A 22017-nucleotide genomic window follows, 5' to 3' on the forward strand; every position below is an offset into this window, starting at 1 on the left:
ATTCGGAAGCAAGTGGGAGTAGAGAGAGCAGGGGGCTGTCAACCTGCTAAGACCACTTTAGCCCACCTATGACCACTTCGGCCTGGTTGGAGGGACCCCTCTTAATGAGAGAAGTCTCAGATTTAGCTCCCTTTCCGCCCTCCAGCTTGTTCCTAATTGAAATTGACTCGTTCCTGAAATGCTGCATTTCCTAGGTTTTCTTATCAGTAAATGCTCCCTTCTCTTACTTGAGCTCACCCTTGCTTGGGGATAGGGTAATTAGGAAGCATGAATAATTCTAGGACCAATTAAGGAGGAAAAATTAAAAAACAAAAGAACCTTGTTACACATACACAAAAAAAAAACAGGTCCAGAAGTTGTAAAAGCCAGTTCTACCAAACTCTGAGGGAGCAGGTAATTCCAGTATTACAAAAATTCTTCCAGAGAACAGAAAAGGAGGAAATGCTTGCCAACTCATGAGGCCAGTATAACCTAGATACCAAAACCAGACAAGGACATTAAGAAAAATGAAAATTATAGGCCAACTTCACAAAAAAAATAGATACAAAAAAATTAAAAGCCCGTAAACAAAATATTAGCAAGCAGAATCAATCCAACAGTACATAAACAAGAATATACATTATGACTGATGACAGATGTATCCCAAGAATCCAGGAATATAAGGATACACAGACTTTTTGAACAAATTACAAACATAATTCACCACATGAGCAGATTAAAGGAAAAACAATATGATCATAAGAAATACAGGAAAAGCATGAGAAAATGTCACATTTATCTTAAAAATTCATAGCAAGGGGGACTAGAAGGGAACCAAAAACCTACAGCAAACATTTTTTTAACAGTGAAACTCTTTAAAATCAAGAATAAGAATGTCCACTATAGGGGGCTTCCCTGGTGGCACAGTGGTTGAGGGTCTGCCTGCCAATGCAGGGGACACGGGTTCGAGCCCTGGCCTGGGAAGATCCCACATGCCGCGGAGCAACTAAGCCCGTGAGCCACAACTACTGAGCCTGCGCGTCTGGAGCCTGTGCTCCGCAACGGGAGAGGCCGCGACAATGAGAGGCCCACGCACCGCGATGAAGAGTGGCCCCCGCTCGCCGCAACTGGAGAAAGCCCTTGCACAGAAACGAAGACCCAACACAGCCAAAAATAAATAAATAAATAAATAAATTTATTAAAAAAAAAAGAATGTCCACTATAATGGAGGTTTCTTAAAAAAACTAAAAGTAGGCAATTCCCTGGTGGTCTAGTGGTTAGGGCTCGGCACTTTCACTGCCAGGACCCGGGTTCAATCCCTGGTCAGGGAACTAAGATAACGCAAGCCACGTGGTGCGGCCAAAGAAAAAAGAAAAGAGAAAAAAGAAAACTAAAAGTAGAACTACCATATGACCCAGCAATTCCACTTCGGGGTATATATCCAAAAAAACAAAAACACTAATTCAAAAAGATGCATACACCCCAGTGTTCACAGCATCTTTATTTACAATTGCCAAGATATGGAAGCAACAACCTAAGTGTCCATGAACAGATGAACGGATAAAGAAGATGTGGTATATACATACAATGGAATACTACTCAGCTATAAAAAAAGAATGAAATTTTGCCATCTGCAGCAACATGGATGGACTTGGAGAGTATTATGCTAAGTGAAGTAAGACAGAGAAAGACAAATACTGTATATCACTTATATGTGGAATCTAAAAAATAAAACTATTGAATACAACAAAAAAGAAGCAGACACAGATACAGAGAACAAACTAGTGGTTACCAGTGGGGAGAGGAAAGGGGGGAGGGGCTTTAAGGATGGGGATTAAGAGGTACAAACTATTAGGTATAAAATAAGCTACAAGGATATACTGTACAACACATGGAATATGGCCAATATTTTAGAATAACTATAAATGGAGTATAACCTTTAGAGATTGTGAATCACTACGTTGTACACCTGTAACTTACATGATATTGTACATCAACTATACTTCAATTAAAAAAAAAAAAAGAATGCCCACTGTTACTACATTATATTGGAGAGCCTAACCAATGCAATAAATCAAGAAAACAAAATGATATGAGAATTAAAAACAGATTACAGTTAGAACAGTCCTTAGAGTTTCCTGAAAAGACTCTCTCCCAGGTTATAATCCTCAGGTTGGTGCGAATAAAATTTTCCATTTCTTTCTTAAACACACACACACACACACACGGTTGACCCTTGAATAACACAGGTCTGAGCTGCATGCGTCCACTTATATGTGAATTTTTTTTAATAGTAAATACTACAGTACTACATGATCCATGGTTGGTTGATGGAGGAACCACCTTTACGGAATGCCAACTAAGTTATACCTGGATTTTTCCACTGCAAGAAGGGTCGGGCATCCCTAACCCCTTCATTGTTCAAGGGTCAACTGTATTTGACGATATGATTATCTACATAGAAAACCCTACAGAATATACAAAATAATTATGGGAAATAGAGCTCTGCAAAGTATTTGGATACCTTGCAAGGTATTTGGATACTTGAATACCCAAAACTAAATCTACATAACCCCCAGCCAAAAATAAGCCATTTCTGTATACAAGCCATTAGAAAACTTAAGTCAAATAGAAGATCCATTTACAATAGCAACAGCAAATATATGATAACTGGGAATAAGCCTAATAAAATATGAAAAGAAACTATAAAGCCAAACAAAGGCCAAAAAGGAGGAGGGAGGGAGAGAGGCAGATACACATGAATGGAAAAGCATTCTATGTTCATGGATAGAATTGTCAAAATGTCAATTTTCCCTTATCTGATACAATTTAAAGTTGAAAAAGCTCTCAGGTTTTTCATGGAACTTGCAAGCTGATTCTAAAATTTATAAGCAAGACAAATACCCAAGAAATTCTTTACAAGAGTGATCTCCATGAAAATTTTTTGTTTTGTTCAGTGCTATTTTCCCAACACCTACACAATTCCTGGCACAAAGAAGTTGCCCAATAAGTATTTGTTCAATGAAACTTGCATTGTATATGTATAGCTGATGCACTTTGTTATAAAGCAGAAACTAACACACCATTGTAAAGCAATTATACTCCAATAAAGATGTTTAAAAAAAAAAAAAGGAAACTTGCATTGAATGAACACAGCAGTGAAGCTCATCCTAACCATTCATGAAATTAAGATACAGTGGAACTGATACAGGAATAGGCAAAAAGACTAATAAAACAGTAGGCCCCCCCCAAAAAAATTCCACATATATGAAATTTGATATATAAAGAAGCAGAATAACAGATCATAGGGGAAGGTTAGAATAATCAATAAATGATGCTGGAACAACTGCTCATGCATATGGGGAAAAGTGAAATTGGGAGGAGGAGATTATAAAAGACCTATAAAATCTATAAATACAGCATGCATTAGCTCTAGAACCACCCTATAGGCCTCACAAATTTTGATTTTCTAAATATATTTAGATGCTATTCTAATAGAGAAAATACATAGTACTTTGCCTGGAAAAGTAGTGCTTAGTAATGTAAGTGCTTACTACATATTAGCTATTATTACATCTGAGCTCTCAAAAACCTTCTTGTGATGCCTTGCTTCAACTACTTCCTAGCTTTCTGACCTTGGAGAGGTTACTTGATTTCTGAGCTTCATTTTATTCATCTACAAAATGAGCTTACACTAATACTCACCCCAACAGAGTTAACTGTCTGGTGGAGTTTTTTTGTTTGTTTGTTTGTTTTTAGAATGCCATTAAACTTGTGGATTGACTTCTAGAATTGACACAGTTAAGAACCTGAATCTTCAAATCCAAGAATATAGTGTGCTTTTCTATTTACTTAGGTCTTCTATGTGAAATGTGGTAGCATTCTCAGGTTTCCTGATATAGACGTTATACATTTTTTTAAGTATGTGGAAGAACTGTCTCTTTGTTTGCTGTTGTACAACAGATCTCTTCTTCCAATATATTTTCGATGTGGTTTGGAAAACGATAATTTTTGCATAAAATACCACTGTCCAATTATGAAATGGAGTGGGGGCTGGGGAAGAAGCAGCAATTGATCCCATTGTGAGGGAAGATGGAGTTTAGAATCTCACTAGGCATCTCCCGACTACTTCCTCAAATTTAAGACCTTCTGTCTGGGAATATTATAGGAAAGCATTAGGCAAAACACAGACATATTAGAATCTCTTCAAGAGAGTTTGGTTTTCTTTCCTTCAATAGCACTAAAAATGACCTCATTATCCCATGGCATGGAACATGAAAATATCAGTGAAGCCTTCAACAGAATATGTGCAAATCTAAAAAGCTCAGGGCATATACTTAATGCTTTACTTGTTTTTCATAAAACCAGAAACAGTAATAACTTAAAACTACAAGTAACTAGATTATATACCTTCTAAAACGCTGCTGCTACTAAGTAATTTTTAACATTCTGTATATTGAATTTCTGTGCCAGGAAGTATGCAATTGTTAACTATTTTACATGATGCTTCTATTTTTTTAAATATTTGTTTGTTTATTTGGCTGCACAGGGTCTTCCTTGCTGCATGCAGGATCTTCAGTCGTGGCATGTGAACTTCAGTTGCAGCATGCGAACTCTCAGTTGCGACATGTGGGATCTAGTTCCCTGACCAGGGATCGAACCTGGGCCCCCTGCATTGGGAGTGCAGAGTCTTAGCCACTGGACCACCAGGGAAGTCCCGATGCTTCTATTTTAAATAAAAAGTTATGGCACATACTAGATTACACCAATTGTTGTGAGATTGAAACTTATTTCAGGAAATATATGCTTTCCAATGCTAATAAAGTTTTGGAAAAGATTGTAAATATTCAACATAAAATATTAAGTTTCACTGTTTAGTAAGCCCTGTGAAAGCTAAACAGTGGGTAAGAAAAACAAATTTAAGGGGTAAAAGTTCTCCTATACCTATATGTCAGCTGACGGCATATAAATCAGGAGTTCTAATTCAATTTAGGACATAGTTTCCAATAAAAGCAAAATGTCTGTCCTCTACTGAGTTGCTGGGGGTTGGGAGGGTGGGGACACTTAGCAAACCAAGCAGTTGAAATTCATGTCATATCTTAAAACAAACATTGCAAATCTATTAAGAATATGAGTTCGGCTATGGAAAAACAGGCATTCACTTGTTAAAAAAAAACTCACATAAAGCAGAAATAGCATAAAACAATTAAGCCAAATTAAGTCAAAACAACAGTGGTGTTTTAAGACATAATATGCATGCATGAATTTCATTACAGAAGATGTTATAGTTAAAACACCACTGAGTATACTCAAAGTGACATGTAAAAATAAAAATAGCTGAACAAAAGGTGGTCAAACCTCAAAACAAGTGCTATAACCACCACCCAAAAATGCAAAATAAAGGAAGTTGTCTTCTTCAGAGTTAAGGGCGGGTGGCGGGCGGGGGGAGTCTCATTCTATATACTAACTTTATTCAACTTGGGGGGCAGGGATCAGTTCCAGGGCCTTCCTAAATGTTTAAAGAGCAAACACAAATTGACATTACTAACACTAGAAAAGGCAAGCAGTGTTGTATTAGGTTCAGAAGTATTTTTATCAGTACTAGAAAAACTGCCTTTTAATTTGCACTAATATACTAAAAAGTAAGCAAACTAAGTTTGCATTGCTTGCGTGTACACACACACACACAAACACTCAACCTAAAAGGACCCCACAAGGATGTGGGGATTATAAAACCAGAAGAATAACCAGTTATCTTAAAATTCACTTGATTTCATTTGAAAGACAAGTTATCGGTCAAATTGCAACTAGAATTATAACAATATAAATTCATGCAACATAACCCAAGCCACATAAATTCTCCCCTACTGAAGGAATCTCTAAATGCTTTAAGGGAAAAGAAAATGTGCAGTACATAATTTTAATCTCTTCCAACCAACTCTTCACATATTCATATATACTCACTACCACAGCTCGTTAGAGAAAGAATTTCATGGATGAAAATTTTATTTACTCTCCCCTCACCCAACACACACACACACACACACACACACACACACACACACACACACACGTAATAAAAATAATAATAAAGCCAGTAATAAGAATAGTATGTTACTCCTTAAAAGTCTCTCCAAAATAAAGAAACTACAACACATGTCAAACAGAAGTAAGAAGGGAAAATACAAAGAGGCCAAACTGAGACCAAAATAATCGTAATAATATTAAGAGGCTTCCTTAAAAAAGAAGAGGCTCAACAGGAGTTCTTTTTAAATAAAACTGAACAATATAGTGCTCAAAAAAACAGAAGGTTAACAATAAAAGGGTGAGCAAAAAAATGTATCAAATTTAGTCAAATGAGGAAAACAAGGATGAAAACATCATTATCAAACATGGTAAAATTTATTTGGCAAGAGCTATAATGAGATTTTATAATGTCTTTATGCAATAATGGAAACAAAATTATTTACACAAAAAGTATAAGTCAATGCAAAAACTATTAGAAACATGGGAAGTTTAGGAAAACATTATCTATAGCATGTAATCAAAAATATAGAACACAAAAGATATGAATAAAATTAATGAAGTTTCAGTGTACATATACCAAATTTTATACTTTAGAGCAGAGGCAGATTCACCACAAAATGAATGTTGGGTTTTGAGGCCCTTCATTTACACAAATGCCTCTTTTCTCATTCTAAACAAATATTCATCTGTGTACATAATTCTGTATTCTTTCTTAAAGAGGGTCCCCAAAACCACATAAGCTTCAGGCCCCTCAACATTTGGATCTGTCCCTGCACTAAAGAAAAATATCGTCTCTAATGTCTAAAAATACCAGGTCCCTAGCCACAATGCCAAAAACAAAACAAAATATAATTAAATCTATTGTACTGTATGTCCAGTTTTATACTCTGCTTTTACCTCCTACTTAATGAGTATTTCCTCCTTGCCAAATATTCTCTTAAAAATTAATTTTAATGACATGGACAATTACTTAATCCATCTTTATTATTGATCATATAGGCCAGCGATCCTCAACCTTTTTGGCACCAGGGATTGGTTTCATGGAAGACAATTTTTCCAGGGGCAGTGGTGGGGGGAGATGGTTCAGGCGGTAATGTGAGCGATGGGGAGCAGCAGATGAAGCTGTGCTCACTTGCCCGCCGCTCACCTCATGCTGTGCGGCCTGGTTCCTAACAGGCCACGGACTGGTACCGGTCCGCGGCCCGGGTGTTTGGGACCCCTGATATAGGCTATTTCCAAAATCTTGTTATTATAAGTAACACTGTCTCAAAACTTTGTATATAAATCTTTGCACCTTATAGCAAATTACTTCATCAGGAAAAATGCCTTGAAAATTAACTACTAGGTCAAAATCTATGACATTTAAGACTAATTCAGATGGTTGATTTACAATTTCAATATCAATGTGAGAGTACCCATATCCTTATATCTTTAACCTACAACAGATAACCTTTTATTAATCTTTGTCAATTGATAATATTAAAATGGCTTTTAAAAAAAAAAGTTAACTAGGTTTTTATTTTTTATTTTTATTATTATTTTTTAACATCTTTATTGGAGTGTAATTGGTTTACAATGGTGTGTTAGTTTCTGCTGTGTAACAAAGTGAATCAGCTATAGATATACATACATTCCCATATCTCCTCCCTCTAACGTCTCCCTCCCACCCTCCCTATCCCACCCCTCTAGGTGGTCACAAAGCACCAAGCTGATCTCCCTGTGCTATGCGGTTGCCTCCCACTAGCTATCTATTTTACATTTGGTAGTATATATAAGTCCATGCCACTCTCTCACTTCGTCCCAGCTTACCCTTCCCCCTACCCCCACGTCCTCAAGTCCATTCTCTATGTCTGCGTCTTTATTCCTGTCCTGCCCCTAGGTTCTTCAGAACCTTTTTTTTTTTTTAGATTTCATATGTATGTGTTAGCATACAATATTTGTTTTTCTCTTTCTGACTTACTTCACTCTGTATGACAGACTCTAGGTCCATCCACCTCACTACAAATAACTCAATTTCGTTTCTTAAAATGGCTTTTTTTTGCTACTCAGTAAGGGGTGACAATTTAGAACATTTATTATACTTTGTTTTTTAATTGTCTGTTGCTCACCTGTTGCCATTTTTCTTCTGAAACATAGGAATTGTTTGTATCATCAGCCAATTTTTTAAAAATATGCAACTGTGAGATGCCTGAAATTAACTCCACACTCTCAAGGCCATAAAGAGGCACCCCAAGGGCTTCCCTGGTGGCGCAGTGGTTGAGAGTCTGCCTGCCAATGCGGGGGATACGGGTTCGAGCCCTGGTCTGGGAGGATCCCGCGTGCCGCGGAGCAGCTGGGCCCGTGAGCCACAACTGCTGAGCCTGCGCGTCTGGAGCCTGTGCTCCGCAACGGGAGAGGCCGTGATGGTGGGAGGCCCACGCACCGTGATGAAGAGTGGCCCCCACTTGCCACAGCTAGAGAAAGCCCATGCACAGCAACGAAGACCCAACACAGCCAAAAATAAATAAAAACAACAACAACAACAACAAAAAAAAAGAGGCACCCCAATACCCCACTGGATAGTGTCAGAGAAGGCCAAGTAGGAAGCCAGGACTTTCATCCCCACTGACCAATAACGAACCTCTCTCACCCAAGAGCATCACTGAAGAACATGAGGGGAGTCTGGACTTCCACCCCCACCCAGCAATAATAAGGAGTGTCTCCCCTCACCTCAGCTTTCAGTGGAACCTTGGTGAGGCATCTGGAATGTCTACCTCCACCTGGCAGTAATAAGGCAGCACCTCCACCTTCCTTCTGCCAGAGCAACATCAAGGAGTCAGCTAACACAGATGGTTTGAGTAAGATCCAAAGCCTCAGAACAAAATGTGTTCTGGTTTCAACAGAAAATCCAAGAACCGGGACTTCCCTGGTGGTCCAGGGGTTAAGACTCTGCACTCCCAATGCAGGGGGCCTGGGTTTGATCCCTGGTCAGGGAACTAGATCCCGCATGCATGCTGCAACTAAAGATCCCACATGCTGCAACTAAAGATCCCGCACACGGCAACTAAGACCCAACACTGCCAAATAAATAAATAAATAAATTTTTTTTTAAAAAAATGGGCTTCCCTGGTGGCGCAGTGGTTGAGAGTCTGCCTGCCAATGCAGGGGACACGGGTTCGAGCCCTGGTCTGGGAAGATCCCACATGCCGCGGAGCAACTAGGCCCGTGAGCCACAATTGCTGAGCCTGCGCGTCTGGAGCCTGTGCTCTGCAACAAGAGAGGCCGCGATGGTGAGAGGCCTGCGCACCGCGATGAAGAGTGGCCCCCGCTTGCCGCAACTGGAGAAAGCCCTCGCACAGAAACGAAGACCCAACACAGCAATCAATCAATCAATCAATCAATCAATAAACAAACCCAAAGTTTAAAAAAAAAAAATGAAAGAAAATCCAAGAACCAGGAAGATCTCAAACTGAATGATAAAAGTGCAATCAACAGACACCCACATCAAGATGACAGAGATGTTAAACTCACCTGACAAAGACATTAAAGCAGTCTGGACAAAAATGTTTCAACAATTACAAGCATGCTTGAAATAAATGGGAAAAAAAAACGAAGTCTCAGCAAAGAAGTCAAAAGAGTCAGCAAACAAATATGTTATAAAGGACCAAATGGGAACTTAAAACTGAAAAATAAAATAACCAAAATAACCAGAATGGAAGAACAGAAATAATCAATGGACTGAAAGACAGTAAATAGAAGCTACCTAATCTGAAAAACAGAGAGAAATAGGCTGCAAAAAAAAAAAAAAAAAAAAAATGAATGATGCCTCAAGGTCCTGTGAGACTGTAACAAAAGATTAAACATTCATATTATCAGCATACAAGAAGGAGAGGACAAAAAGAGTAGGGCTTAAAAAGTACTTGAAGAAATAACAGCTGGAAAATTCCCAAATTTGGCAAGACATAAAGCTATACATTCAGGAAGATGAGCAAACCCTAAAAAGGTAAAAAACCTGAAGAAATCCACACCAAGACACATCATAACTAAACTTCTAAAAACTAAAAACAAAGAAAAAATCTTGAAGGCCGTCAGAGAAAAACACCTATCTATAGGGGAAAAACAGAATGACAGCAGATATCTCATCAGAAAACATGAAGACCAGAGTGGCACAATTTTTCAAGCGCTGAATTATCAATCCAGAATCCCACACCCAGAAAAAAATACTGTCTTATGGAAAAAAGATAAAGTAAGTATAAAAGAATCTGTCACCAGCAGACTTACTCTTAAAGGATGACTAAAGAAGTTCTCTAAACAGAAAAGAGACAATAAAAGAAGGAACCTCAGGAAGGAAGAACAGTTAGCAAAAATATGGATAAATGCAACAGGTTTTCCTTCTCTTGAGTTTTCTAAAGTATTCCTGAAAGTTGAAGCAAAAATTATAATATGGTCTGATGCAGTTCTATATGTATGTGTAAGAAATTTTTTTAAAAAGTATATTATAAACAGGGGAGAGTAAAGGGACATAAAGGGAGGTAAGGTTTTTATACTTCACTCAAACAGGTAGAATGACAATACCAGTCGACTGTGATGGTAGATGGAAATGGTAACAGTACTTGTAGGATTTTACTTTTGTAGGTGTTCCCACAAGTACTATTACCATCTCCATTATATTGATGAGGATATAAAGGCTCAGAGTTGAGAAAGTATGCAGATACTAGTAAGTGGTGAATGAGACTCAATCCAACAGTCATCTGGTTCCAAATCCTTACTGCATTTATTTATTCATTCATTCTGCATTAAAAAGAGTTTCTTGGGATTAAAACTTCAAAAACGTGGATGGAGAAAAATTTTTTCACTAACCTCTAACCAGAAATTTAGTATTTCCTTCAATAAACCTCTGTAGCAGTACCTGTGACTGTCACCAATAGAAATCACAGATATTTCATGTAACAGCTATTGCAGATAAATCAGAATAGCATTTATACTCAACATGTGTTAAAAAAGACTTCTGTTTTTAATATTTTGATAACTGTATTTAAATGTAATTGGTTTCTTTTATAAACCTATGTGGTATACATTTTAAAAAACAGTATTCTGAGCAGTCCAGAGGCTTCACCAGAATCCCAAAAGAGTCCTTTGTACCAAAGAAAGGTCAAAGAACCCCCGCATGTAGAACATTTTCCAAATTCTGTCTATTACAAAAGTCTTAATGGACCACAGCTTCCACTTGCCACTGGAATGGGAAGAATGGCTCTCCTTATGAGAAGACACCAGAAGAAGAAAACCTATAAAATTAAACCATGCTAGAAGCAAAACACTTTTTCAAGTTTCCAAAAATCAATACCACAAGAGTCCAGTCCTTCCATGACATTCAGAATCCATCCAAAATCACCAAGAGACCCCTGCAACTTACATCATGAGTTAATCTGTAGGTAATCCCCCCAAAAGGAGATCATTCAAACCTCTAAACTCAAGAACAAGAGCATTTACTCCACCTTCCCCAACCTTCTACCTCTTACCTACTCTACCCCACCCACTTCCTCTTAAGCACACATTATAATCTTTAAATCTAAAGATGCCCTTTAATCACATTTTCAATCCATTTCTTTATTGAGGGAATTAGCAACATCTAACTGTACATACTTTCACACTGAAGAACACAGAATTCCTTTTCTCTCCCATCTTACCTCTCCAAAATGCAGAAGTACCCAAATAAAGGCAAATAAAAAGCTTTCATATGAACAACCACCAACAGCATTTTTTCTAATCCTATAATCACCCAAACTTGGAAATATGATTCCTTTTCATTCACAAGGCCATCAAACGGGTAGCATATTTTTAAATAAACAGATAATCCTACCCCCCAAAATTATCAATTTTTGATGAAAATAGTCCAGGAATTACCCATTTTATAAATGAGTGAATTTCATAAGCAAAAATGTTTAACAGTATAGCACACAGCACAGGTCTAGTATATAATACTCTAGATTTTCTTTTAATCCTTACTCACACCTACCTAAAACCACATTATGTGAGCATTCATTTTTTATATCTACTAATAGTCTAAGAATTTTATTCTGGGAAAAGGTAAAGGTATCAGTTCTTCATACAGGAAATTTAAGGCAAAATGAATCATCAGTTCCTGTAACCACCATGATGAAATCAGATACTGTGCTTTGGAGAAATCTTCAAAAACTGGGTATAGTAGTTTTAAAAGCAAATCACAACAAATACACTTATACACACACATTCATACAAATGTTTTACTCACAAACTCAATTATCAACTTTTTAACGTAATTAGAATCGCACTCAAAGTCTTATTTGTTGTTTGAATAGACAGGGAAGAAAATAGTTTCCCACCCTGAAGGAAAACCCCTAAAGAACACACTTGTGTCTTGTCAACCAAGTCATGATACCTTGAACACCAAATGAAAGGCTCAAAGTTTCCATTTGACTACATAGTTAAGTCAATTTAGAGCACATTCTTGTTCTTAATTAACTATAAAATATCTCAGAAAATGTTATGAAGAAAAAATATTAAGACTATTTATACCTACCTCCCAACTTAGGAAATAAAACATTAGCAATATGACTGTAGACCCTTATATGTCCCTCCACAATCATATTCCCCTCTCCTCTCCTTCCCTACCCCAACAGGTAATAAATACCTAAATCTGGTGTTTGCCATTTTCACGCATTTATACAACAGTGATACTCGTAAAACAGATACCTCAGTCTTGTGAAGCTACACGTTAGAGAAAGGATGCCATTATACAGCTTGGGCCCCACACTAGCTTTCATTGGTGCCATCATCAGCAGTTTTAGCAGAAATATCAAGTCATCAAGTGTGCCTCTGATGAAACCTCACTTACTCTTCCCTCTCTCCACCCCTCCGCTATTCAGTGCTCCTCCGAGATTCATATTGGTAACAGTCACGTAACAGAATTCCATTCATTAAATGAGTATGTATCACTCTTTTCAGTTCCCCTCTAGAAAGTGTTGGCATTTTTGTTCCAACTTAACATTCCTAGTTCTGTAGAACGACCACTGTATTTTAGGAGTCAGGAAAACCAACTTAAATCCCAGCTTCACTGTTTACCTACTATAGGAACTTGAGAAAATCACTTCTTCCCAAGCCTCCATTTCCTCAACTACAGAATGGAAATAATGATGACCATGACAACATCATGCCGCCTTCCAATCGTAAAGGGTTGGTGCTGGTATAAAAGGAAATCATGCACGTAAAAGTCCTCTGAAAACAAATATTGCATAAATGTAAAACATCACAAAAGGTAAATGCTAGTTATGACAAAACTCTTACGGAAGAATTATTTTTAAAAGTTAAAATGTGGCCAATTAATTTTTAATAATTCACTAAATAACCTAATACTTTTACTACAGAACTTAAAATTACTAACAACGTTGAAATAACACTCGATTCTTTCAGTCTGTTTATAGCACAGTAACTTCTACAACTAAATAATTTGTTCTAAATTCCACAATGAATCAAGATTCTCACTTCTTTAGAAATCATGATATAATGATTAGAAACTGTAAAATCCTCCAAAAGGAATTATACATAAATCATGTTTTTAAAGGTAATAAACACTATTGTACCGAATTGGTTTTTTCTTCTCTTCTCTTTTGTTTTAAGTAATTTAGAAAACTCCAAGGAATGACAGATTTATTTATTGACTGTTATGGGAATGCGTCCCCCACTCCCACCCTCACCCCACCAAAAAAAGAAGACTACCACTTTGTCTTTCAGTCTGGCAAGAGACATTATCTAGGTGTGAAGAATATCATGGCCCCAAAGTAGGAATAGGTCGATTACAATCCAAAGCAATGAGACATTTATATATTATACAGAAAGAAGTAGGAAAACAATTTTTTAGAAAACTTAGGGTGGAAAAGGTCAAACAGGATGTAACAATCTAATTTTTTAAAACTCATAAACTCATGTGCTTTAGAATCTGAAAGGATCTTAGATATAATCTGTTTCAGCCACTTCATTTTACAGACAAAATAAATCAAGGCCAAGAAAGTGTACATCCTTCTAAAGAATAAAGAAAATGTACTAACTGGGGGCTTTTGCCCCTAAAGAAAATATGAGTATGACACAAGCGTTCTTTGAGAGCATTAAAAAAAAAACTCTTGTCACAAAACACAAATTGGAGATAGCAAGTTTAAATAAGAAAAAAAAAAAAAAAGAAATGAAGAAGGAAACAAGGAAGGGAGGAAGGAGGGCATTCAAGAAAGAGTAAGAGACACAACCCCAAAAGCTCAAAAATAACTAGTTATTAACCTGGCCTCAGGATCTCTACCCATAAGATGTTAATTACAAAGGGAACAGTAGCAATTTTTCAGCAATTAACTAAGGGATCAGATTTCACATCAAAGGTTATGGAGAAATGTTGCCTCCTAAATATGATGTACTGGAGAAAGACTTTTCTTTTGTGATATTTATGCCAAAACTACACAATTTGATTCTAATGATAAGAAAACACAAGACAACCCAAATTGTGGGATATTTTACAGATAACTTTTAAGACTAAAAGACATGAAAAATAAGCACAACATGCAATCCTGGATTGGATCCTGGGCAAAAAACATTTTTTTTCTTTCGTTATAAAGGACATTATTGTAACAGTTGGCGAAGTTTGAATAATGTAAGTTAGATAATAGTATTTTAATATCCTGATTTTGATAACTGTACAAAGGTTACATAAAAGACTCTCTTTTTGTTCTTCAGGAAACAAACTCTAACGGGGCATTACTTCCACAACTTACTCTGAAAAGGTTCAGGGAAAAAACGCACAGCATACTATGGAAGCACATGGGAGGGGCACCTCATCCAATCTGGATATTCCCTCAGGAAAGGCTCAGATGAACCCTGAGTCACATCTAGAAGGATGACTAAGAATTAGATTAAAAGGGCCTACTTGGTAAAGGATACAGCAAGAGTCATGGATGTATACTTCACACAGATTGTGACTAAGTGTGATCAGACTGTGTTTCTCCAGTCATAATGCACTAAGTGAGAGCAGGAATTTCAAATAGGTGTGGGGCAGGTGTCTGGGGGTTGCCAGGTCAGGGGAGAGCAGTAGCCAAAACAGCACATGCAGGAGTAACAGGAGACTGATCACAGACAGGAAGGAGGGAGCAGAGAGGGAGGCAAAGAGATACTGTAAACAACCCTTCACTGCCTATTCAATCCCAGGTTTCCTAATTTCAACTAAATGGAAAGTGCTTCATGAACCTAATCAAAGAAAAACTTCAGCAAAGACTTCATTATTAAGGTAACTCACTTAATAAAACGTGTTTTATTTGGGCAGTGTAATAGAGCATAGTCCCCTTAGGTGCTCTGTAATCAAGAAAATATGGCTTCAAGTCCCATCTCAGTCATTACTGTGGGATCTTAAGCAATTTATTTAACTTCTGAGCCTCAGTTTCTATGTCTGCAAAAAAGAAACAATAAATTGTAAAGATTAAGACAATGTTTGTAAAGCTTTTAGCATGGTATCTAACAGAGAGAATGTTCAATATATATTAGTCATTACTGATTCAAACTATTCTTCATTAGGTCCTTGTTCCTCATTAAAAAACAAAACAAAACTTGAAGCCCTTAGTATTATAATTCAGTTACTGTGTAAGATAGTAAAATGAATTGAAGTACAACCACCTGCTCAAAAAAACATAAACTGAAGTCTACCTATATAGGTTCTGTACAAACTTTATAAACACAAAATCACGGCTTTTCATCTTATAATTCTATTGAAGCTTATTAATACAAACACAAGGTTAAAAAAAGAAATTAGAAGATGCCAGTCTCATCATCCAGATGCAACTACTTATTTGGGGACATTATTTAAGTTTGGTGCCTTTTTCAATGTTTAACACAACTTGTATAAATATCTTGCATATCCAACTTTAAATCACAACAAAAAATTACAAAGGTGACAAAGTTTAAATCTGTTACTCATAATCCATTTTAGCATCATTCTAAATAAATAGCTATTGATAGGCATAAAAGTGAAGAAAAGTCATTAAAGTAATTGGCAGGATCCATTTTAAGTAATAAAGTATAGAATATTACAAGGGGTTCCATTTAAAATAAAAGGAATGTGGGGTATTTTGTGACAGGCCAGTAAGACAGCTGGAACAAAGCTGCTGGAGCAACAGCTGTGCACCATGTACTGTTCTCATCTAAAACCACAAACTAAAGTAACCCATGTCAGACAACTTCATTTGACTAATCAGCTCAGCCAATGGCTCCTTCCTGAAACTATCTGCTATAAAGAAATCTAAATACATAATTTGCCATTTGAGGAAGGAAAAAAAATAAACAAAACATCAGTCTGTGTCTCTAAAATGTAAAATTAAAAATTGAGAATCACACTGTAACAGAAGACAACGTTTTCCATACTATTTTACCACCTGCTAAAATTATGACCATAGAACCTATCAGACTTCATGATGGTAAGGAAATAATACCAAAACACAACATTTGATGAAGTATGAATTACTAACATGCAAGCTCACCAATTTCTACTCCATTCTTAACTTTCAACTTTGCACTTTTGACTTATGTTTACCATAACTGCAATGGTTATAAGAAATTTTTAACATTAAGTAACTTAACAAAAAGAAGCTAATTCAAACCAACTTGTTGGCATGGACCATGGCAATATCCGAAAATAATAAACTCATGTAGTACTCAATTAAGCTACTATTATTATTCATTTAAACTTCTGCAAGTCATTAGATTATCACAGACCTACACCTTTGTTTTATATTTTATCTCCATTTTTTGATTCCAAAAACAATGACCCTTTCTCTAACCTAAATTCACTCCTTTCTCAGTTTAAGTAAGATACACACCTGTGCACACTTGTGCACATGCATATACACACATAAGGTGAATTTCCCTACCTTATTTAATTGATATATCTTAATTTCAGAGGCAAAAGAGACAAAATTACAAATTTAATATTTACATATCTTTTCCACAAGATTTTTGAAACTTAAATGTTATATCTATCACAAATCTTCCTTTGCAGTTTGACTCAACTACTTGCTTACTGTTCTTTTCCTTTCAGCTAACAAATTGCTGACTGTTGTAATCTCAACCACATGTCATCATTTAACCAAGGCATTAAGAGAAAACCCACCAGGAAACAAGACAAAAGTAATAAATCTTTAAGACCTTACTCTCAAGCTGTTTTACATTTCCTGAGTCAGAATTTCCAGAGAGAAATTAAAATAGGACAATCTTCTCCAAAGATTATTTTGAATAAAACTGAATGCTGTGGATCAACTGCTAAAACTTCTAAAACTCAAGATTCAAATGTGCATATGTCACATATAAACAATTTTTTAATTACAGAGAAACTCTGAAATCCAAAATCAAAAACAGTTTAGTTCTACATCCTCTTCAGTGACCAGCAGCTATGGAACCATAATAGATACAACTCATGTTTCCTAAGACCTCTTTTTTCCAATTATTTATTATGCCCTGTTCAAGACCCAATACTAGCAATTAATAAATACTAATAAATATTTTGCTATATGCTTACTTCTATGTAACAAAAGTATTCCTGGTCTATGACACTCAAAATCTAAATTTGAAGAATAAAATGTACAAACAAGTATAACCAAGGAGCAGACATTCAGGCAAAAATTCCAAGCCTATAAAAAGTCTCTATTAAAATACTTGTTTTACTTGTAAACATTCTACTGTTTAGAGTTTAAAATAATGCCAAAGTGAATCAAACACAGAATGGTTATCTTATCCAAAGCCACAGTCATATAGTGGCTAAATCAAGATCTAGAGAAATATCTTGACTCGCAAGAAGGATTCTTTACACTACGTCAAACTGCCTGTTCTCAGATAAGCAGTATGAGTTTTTCCAGGTCTAGGACATCTTTTTAAAAAACAAAAACATGGCAGCTGTGGTGTTTAATTTCACAGACTACTTATGACTATGACAAAGGCAACCACAAGGAATAAGTTTCTCAGACACAACCTCTACTTTTAAAATAATCTCTATTTTTTTTACTCTCAATGCAGGGGAAATAAAGCAACAAAAACAAAATTAAGTCTGCAAAAACAAAGGTTAAAAGCAAAGAATATAAAATATAAAAAGAGTAAAAAGGATCAAAGCAAATTTATCTAGATTATTTCACAAATACATAATATTATACAATAAATGTGAATGGGGTGAATTCCACTGCTAAAAGACAAAGACTCTGGTTTGATTTTTAAAGATCACATTATGTACTATTTACAAAAGTTTACCATAAAATGACCACCAAAAAAAGTAAAATATAAATGAAATAAATGCATACAAACAAAAAATAGAAAGGGCAACATTAATATCACAGGTTGAAATTCAAAGTAAAATTCTGCACAAGACTGGTACTATTTAATTATAAGAAAGATGTAATCGTAACATTTTATATACCAAGTAATACAAAATCAAAACAAAGCAAAATTAGAAATGCAAGGAAAAAATTAAAACAAATTTAATAAAAATTTCAGCGCTTCACAGATTAAAAATATACAAGAAAAAAGGATACAGAAGATTTGAATAATACAATCAACAAATTCCATTTTAACAGATTTATGTAAAACTTTGCACCTTATAAGCTACAAATAAATACTCATTCTTCTCTCATGTTCTTGGAGTATTTACAAAAATCAATGGTATGTTTGGCCATTAAAAATTCTTAATGTTCCGAAACAGGGAATTTACAGGTCACATTCTTTGACCATAGCCCAACAAAGCTAGAAATCTACAAAGAGAGCCACTCAATCCTTCCTCAAATTTAAATCATGTAAAAATTAAGGGAATATCCAAACTGAAATTAAAATTATCTAAGAATTAATAAAAAGTACAAGATTTCATATCAAAAGTAATAATGCAAAATCAGTTTTACAATGCTTTTACAAAAGTCACTAAGGATACTACAGACTTTGTGATGATGGTAATGTAAGAAACATTCTAGAAAACCTCTTACTAGAAATCCTTTCAAATACCTTTCAAATACCTTTAAAATATAAATTATAGCAGGTAAGTTACTTAAAGCACTACTGTGAGAAATAAATGCCAATCAATCCCATTTTTTAAAGAAAGGAGAAAGCACAACAAAGTTTATATATGAAATCGTAAAATACAGCATAAAATAAGCATACTTCAGATTACACACACACACACACACACACACACACACACACGCTAAAGAAAGGACTCCAACTTTTGATTCTAGGCCCTTCTATTTCTATACCTACAAGAAAAATCTTTGCCTTGATCTGCATTTTACAGCTTCACATACACACTCTCCCTCCACTATCTTCCCTAGCCTCTTCTACTTGCCTCAATTCAGAAAGCTTAGATTTGAAGTATTAATAAACTTGAAAACTATCCCTTTTAACCATCTCTAATTCTCCAAAATTATACCTCTCAGCCAAAAAAAAAAAAAAAAACATAAATTTGACTGAATGTCTTAGCAGATTTCATAGAATTTCATATTTGTTGATACTCCAAATATCAAAGCTCCCTAGTATCAACTTGCCCATCAGTATCAAAGAAAAAATGGGAATCTCAGTGTCCTGCAGGAATTCTGAGGGACGGCCAGTTCTTTATTTCCAGCACCAAGAATGGCTAAGATCAACTGGAATTTCAGTGTCCTGCAGGAATTCTGAGGGACGGCCAGTTCTTTACTTCCAGCACCAAGAATGGCTAAGATCAACTCGTCGTAAGAGGAAAAATTTAAAAACTACATTCTGCCACTCAAGAAAAAACCCTTCCTTGGCTGGAGTTGTTTCCTTAAGCAGTACCAAGCTTTAGAAAACACCAGTTTTGTGGCCTTAAGAAAAGACAAGAGAACATCACCACTGATTAATATTAGACTGAGATATCAAGGGCATTAAATCTGTTTAAGAGAGTAATTTGATCTGACATCGAGAAAATTTCATCAGTGATACAGAAGGCAAATTTGACTAATTCTTGAATGGAGACTATCTTAGCCTTCTCACTGATTAACTTAAGAAAATATGGAACAATGATTTCAAAGAATCAATGCACAAATAGGTATTTCAGAAGATAATTGGGAAAATGACTTCAAAAATGAAGAAGAAAACCTTCCCAGACCTGAGAGTGTTTCATCATTTCTCAGAGAAAACTGGTGATCAGAGAAAAACTTCTAGTCATATCCTGATAAATGTTTCCATTTCCAGTGATAAGAGAAGGCTACAAGCATACAAATAGAAAACTAGTTATTCCTGCAGAATAGAAACTTGAGGCCAGTTAGATAAAGGCAAAGACATGGAAGATAAATAAAGCAGTACCTCCAACTGCTGTAATACAAAAGTCTTGGGATCCAATAATTTTATACTCAGCCAAGTCATCATGTATCACGCAAAAGTAAAATTTTAATCTCAGACTAAAAAAGTACTCAAAAGTGTTCTCTAAATAACAATTCAAAGTAAAAACTAGCTGCTCATGAGGATTGTTTATAAGCACTGAAACCAGTTAGAATGAAAGAACTGGCAAATAAAAGCAACAGCTCCTAATGAGAAAGGGGTTAACACCACTGAGTGTATTTACTATTACAATTATAATAACAAAATCAAACGCAAAAGACAAAAAACAATCTCTTAAAAACACTGCAGTCACACACACTTTTGGTTGCTTTAAATAAGGATATTTGGGACTTCCCTGGTGGTCCAGTGGTTAAGACTACGCACTCCCAATTCGATAACAATACCTTATGGGCAGATACTTTGAGACTATGTTAATATACAGCTACTCTCAAACTTTTACATACTGCTTTTAACATCCATTTATGATTCTTACTTAAATCAGTTGCTTGACTGCCAAATGGTGATTTTCTAATTCCACCATTTCCTCTATGTTTATTAGTCAGAATTCTACATTAAGGAAGAACTTCCCTTCCTCCTTCATTTATTTATTTATCCGTATGGATTCTTAGATTCTTACATTATTTATGGGCAATAATCAACTACTATCATTATTTATTTTGATGATGATACTGTCCCAGAGTTAGCCAGTGGGAGTTCTTCCAGGCTGGCTGTGTCTCTTTGACATGCCACCATCATTTTGTTTTCTGAGCAGCTCTTTACTTTCTGGCACTATAAGATGCTCCAAGCTCATCTTCTATTTTTCCCTTGCCCCAGCCCGGGGATCAGTCATTTCTCCAAGGTTCCTTTTAGTAAAGAATGGTATTTAGAAACCAAGATCCAGCACTGGGTGTTCTCACTGCTAATAGGGTGTCACTGTTTCTATGCACTCTCAACAGACAGAGCTGGAAAAAAGATGTATAGATGTGTTATGAGTATCCACATACACCTATTTCTATATCTATCTTTATACTTTTTAAACCATGAGTTTATGCCAGTACCCTCAATTCCAATCAAGCATCAGGAGTTCTTCCTAGCCTTCACCCTTTCCACAATGATAACTCCCTTCTCCAGTAGTGAGGAACTTGGCTCCCATTTTCCACAATACATTTACTAATTTACTTAATCCTAGTATAGAAAATTGTTTCAGAATTGCAAACCCATGCCTCTGTGATGAAGGAGGGGGGAAAAAAAAAAGCCTATTAACCAGAGTTCAGTGTTTATTTCGAATTCTTTTTGTCTTTATCCTGAGGACATAGTCCACATACCGGGTTCAAAAGTTACTTACATTAGTTTTTTTTCTCTCCCTCCTTCAGTGTGGTTATGTTAGTCATCTGATATAAAGTTCAGTTCATTTGTTTTGTTTGTATTCCACCTTTTGATTTTATTGGTGCTTGCTGTTTATATACTGAGTATGTGAAACATTAAACATGGTTCCACAAGTCAGAAAAGTATCCTCAGAAGAGTCACTATCCTTATTCCCTCTATTGCTTTCTCCTTATCCCTACCCACCCCCATAGCTAACCAATAATCTCTTTAATCTCAAATTCATCCATTCTGTGCTGTTTTTGCCCCAATGAGTAAATATAGCCCTATTTTCTCATTTCC

At 35.9% G+C, this 22017-nt stretch overlaps 1 protein-coding gene across 2 annotated transcripts in view; it reads right to left on the minus strand.

Moving 5' to 3' along the window:
* RRAS2 (RAS related 2) overlaps window positions 1-22017 on the minus strand; it is a 71411-nt gene that overhangs the window by 42075 nt on the left and 7319 nt on the right. The window lies entirely within an intron of this gene.

This window comes from Balaenoptera physalus, assembly GCF_965194825.1.
Source record: "Balaenoptera physalus genome assembly, chromosome: 10".
Taxonomy (NCBI): domain Eukaryota; kingdom Metazoa; phylum Chordata; class Mammalia; order Artiodactyla; family Balaenopteridae; genus Balaenoptera; species Balaenoptera physalus.